Source organism: Elephantulus edwardii, unplaced genomic scaffold (assembly GCF_000299155.1).
Source record: "Elephantulus edwardii isolate Elephantulus edwardi_28Jun2011 unplaced genomic scaffold, EleEdw1.0 scaffold00051, whole genome shotgun sequence".
Lineage (NCBI taxonomy): Eukaryota > Metazoa > Chordata > Mammalia > Macroscelidea > Macroscelididae > Elephantulus > Elephantulus edwardii.
The window spans coordinates 12304240-12308790 of NW_006399801.1; positions in this window are offsets into that span (position 1 = coordinate 12304240).

Consider the following 4551-nt stretch of genomic DNA (forward strand, 5'->3'; position numbering starts at 1 on the left):
ACTTTTAGAGTCTCTTTTGTGAAAGTGGATCACCAAACCTTTCTTACACGGTGCTTCTAAATGGTCTCCAACTTCCAACCTTCCAGTTAACAACCAGCACATTAAAATTAACACCACCCAGAGGCTTCATTCAGTGAAACAGAGAATATGCAAATATTCCAATGCCAATAGGATACTTCTCTCTTTCAGTTTGCTTGGGATTTTTCCAATGAGAAGGAAAAAAGATTCAGTGATAGGATGGATAGATAGGTGATCACCTGTTACCTGGAAGACCTCTTTATTGGTGAAATTCTATCCCACAATTGGAGTGACCCTTCAAATGAGTGTCGTCTGGGCAGAATTCCTGGGTGTTAGAAGCACTCAAATGCTAACCAAAAGTTTGGTAGCTCAAGCCCTCCCAAAGGTGCCTGGAAAGAAGAGCATGGTGAGCTACATCTGAAAATCCCATGGAGCACAGTTCTACTCTGACACAGGTGGAATCAACATGAGTTAGAAGTGATTCAACAGCAGAGGCCAATGTGGGCCCTTCACACAGCTTGAAGCAGAGCCTGCTGTGCAGCATCTTCAATGACAACAGAGACAGTGAAATAATTTCCTGCCTAGATAAACACAGTAATGCTTCTCAGCCAAATGATCTAACTTTGCAGGAACAGCCTTTGTATGTATTTTGAATGTCGGTTAAAAGCAACCTTGAAAATAGTCACTTTTGACTATAGTTTTACGGATGGGGATCCTGTGATTTCCCTGAAGATATATGTATTCTATATATATCATCGTTTCCAAAGAAAGAATCTATAGAAACAGTGTCCAATAAGAATATAATGTGATCCACATACATAATCTAAACTTTTCTGACAGCCACCTTAAAAGGTCAATGAAATGATTTTTAATAATCTAGTAAATATATTACTTCTATACTCTATTTTTAATAATCCATTTTATTTAACCCATTAAGTCTAAAATAAGACTTATGAGACATTCTATAGGCTTTAGCCTTACTAAGCCCACAATCCAGTGTGTGTTCTGCAGTTACAGGACATCTCAGTTTAGACAGCCACATGTCAAGTGCTCAGTAGCCTCATGTGACTAGTGGCCACCACACTGGACACCATAGATCTGTAGTTTTATTTTGCTTTCTCAGATTTTCATATGCTGTTGATAACAAATGGGAACACAATGTTGCAATGAACAATGGAAAATCATTGTCGGAAACTGAAAACAAGTTTTTGGAAGTACAAACAACAATTCAAAGGTCCCTTTATGTCCCACAAAAAGCTTTTCTTTATTAATTGTTATTACTTTACATACAATCTCTCATCTGCATCATGTTTTTCCATGTACTTTGTTTTTTATACAATCATATACATTGTGTTTCATTCATGTACACTGTTTTATATAATCATTCACGTACATTATATTTTATATCATTAATTGCCATTGATCCATGCCTATCACCACCCCATCTTGTCAAGTACTCATTGAACCTTTTCCAATCCTCCACCAGCCTCTGCTTTCTCAGTGATTTTTTTCCCTTCTCATTTTTCTGCCTACCTCCTCCATCCCCTTCCCCTTTTGAACATTTATACATATCTTGCTCTTTTATTCTTCTATTTAACAATAGTGGTTTTATATAGTATTTGTCCTTATGTAACTGAGTTATTCACTTAGTAAAATGACCTCTAGACTTTTCCATATTATGTATTTTATGACATCATTGTTCCTTAGTGCTGCATAGTATTATTCCATTGAGTGAATGTACCACAATTTCTCAATCCATTGATTTAGTGATGGGCATTTGGACTGTTTCCATTTTCTTACTATTATGAATAATGCTGCTATGAACATAGGTGTATATATCTCCATTCATGTCTCAATTTTTATTTCTTTAGGGTTTATTCCTAACAGTAGAATTGTTGGCTCATATGGATTGCAGGTCAACATCAAGGAAAAAAAAAGATCTCACCACTGGGGCATTTGGCAGCATTATGATAGATGGTGAAGAGATTGAGATGGTTAACAACTTTAGTTTGCTTGGATGCACAATAACACTCTTGGTACCAGTAGCCAGGAAATGAAGAGACAAATTGCATTGGGAAAATCAGCTTTCAGGGACCTCTCCAGAGTACTGAAGAGTAATGATGTCAGTCTGGAGACTAAGGTGCACCTAATACAGGCCATTCTCTTCACAATTACTTGCAATGCATCGGAGAGCTAGATGATAACTAGGGATGATAGAAAGAGAATCGATTCTTTTGAGCTATGATGCTGGAGAACAGTGTTGAATATATTATGGACTGCCAGGAGAACAAACAGGTTTGTCCTAGAGAGGGTGAAACCAGGCTGCTCCTTGGAGGCAAGAATTCTGAGCTTCATCTGACATACTTTGGGCATGTTGCAAGGAGGGACTGGTCCTTGGAGAGGGACATCATGGTTGGAAGGGTGGAGGGACAGAGAAAGAGAGGGAGACCATCGATGAGATGGAGTGATACAATGATTGGGGTAATGAGGGTAGATGTGTCAGAGACAGTAAAGTTGGCACAGGATAGAGCAGTTTTCAGGACTGTTGTACATAGGGTCACTATGAGTAGTAAGTGACTCAATAGCACATAACAATAAACAACAACAACATGGAATTTCTGTGTTCAACTTTTAGAGGAAATGCCAAATTGTCTTCCAGAGGGGTTGCACTATTTTACAATCCCACCAGCAGTTCATGGGAGTTCCAATTTCCTCACACCCTCTCCAAAATTTATTGCCTACTGTGTTGTTAAACCTTGCTGCTGGGGTGAGATGGTATGCCATTGTTGTTTAGATTTGCATCTCTCTGCTTACTACTTACTAGTGATTTTTAACATTTCCTCATGGGTTTCTTGGCCATCCAATTGTCTTCCTTATATAAAGGCCTTTCCATATTGAAAAGGAAAAAAAGCATTTTGCACATTTTGTGACTGAGTTACCAGCCTTTTTCTTGCAGAGGCCCTGTAGTATACTGTAAACTTTAGTTATGAGACCCTGGTCTGTAATATAATTGCCAAATGTTTTCCCCAATTTGTGGGCTTTCTTTTCACTATATCAGAGAAAGTTTTTTATGCACACAAGAATTTTATTTTATGCCTGGAAAGGTAGAAGATCAGCACAGAAGAGGAAGACCCTGGATTGACACAGAGAATGTGGTAATGGGGTCAGGTGTTCTCAGACCATGAGCTTGCCTCAGAACAGGACCAAGTTCAGGGTCACTGTTGATAGAGTCACTATGGATCATAGTCGACAATATATAACAACAACAATTCATCAATTTTATCCTCTCCAGAGTGTGCAATTTTTTGCTATGTTTACAAGCCAATTTATACTATAGGCTAGAGCTTCTAAATTTGTTCTTATTTTGTCTCTTATAATCTTTATGGTTTCAGGTTTTACCCCTAAGTTTCTGATACACTTTGAATTGGGTTTTGTATATGGTGTGAGAAGTACTTTTGTGCAGGTAGATGTCCAGTTTTGCCAGCCATTTATTAAAAGAGGCTTCCAATATCCCATTTAATGGGTTTTGTGTTACCTTCTCAAATATCAGTTGGCCAGTGGTTGCTGTGTTGATTTCTAGAATCTCTATTCTATTCCATTGATTTATGTGTCTGTCTTTGAAGCAATACCACACTTTTTTTTATTACTACAGCTGTATAGTAGGTTTAGAGATCAGCAAGTGGGATGCCTCATATTTATTTTTTTGTTTTTCAGAAGAGTTTTACTTATTCTAGGTCTCTTCCTTTCCAAATGAAACTGGAAATTGCCTTTTCTATCTCCTTGAAGAATTACTTTGGTATCTGTATTGGAATTGCATTAAGTTTGTAGATTGCTTTTAGTAGGATTGTCACTTTCATAATGTTCACTCTTGCTATTCATGAACAGAAAATATTTCTCCATTTAGTTAGCTCTTTTATTGATCCTCCAGAAAAAGCTTTGAGGTAAATATGGTCTACAAACTTTAGCTAAAATAAAATTTAAAAAGTATCTCTTACCAAAAATAAAGCTTTGAGCTTAAGTCTCATCTGATCCACATAACATCCCATGAGTAATCAGGATAGTTATCATTTCTTCACATGATAATTGAGAAAACAGTAAGGCTAATAATATTAAAAATTATCTGGCCCACAGTCAAATGACTAGGTGGAGTATGGACTGAGTCGTCAGACTTTAAAGTCTTAGTTCTAGTTGAGAAAATATACTGCTTCACCTTGATCACAACGCTACAGAAGTTAAGTCAATATTCATGTCCCTATCATATAAGACATTAAGATTATGGAATTTATCTTTCAATATGACTTTTCGAGCATTTTAATGTGGATGACTGAACCAAGTGGATGGGCAGGACTATGAGAATGGGCAATCCACAAAGAGATTAGCTATCTACTGTTCCACAATGGGATTGGCCAGTCTCAACAATCTCTAAGAGGATTAGCTAGTCTTACCAATAAATTAAACAACTCTAGCTGCAGAAATGGAATCATTCTCAGCTAGAAAAAAGAAAGAGACCTTATCCATCCTGTTGAAGAGGAG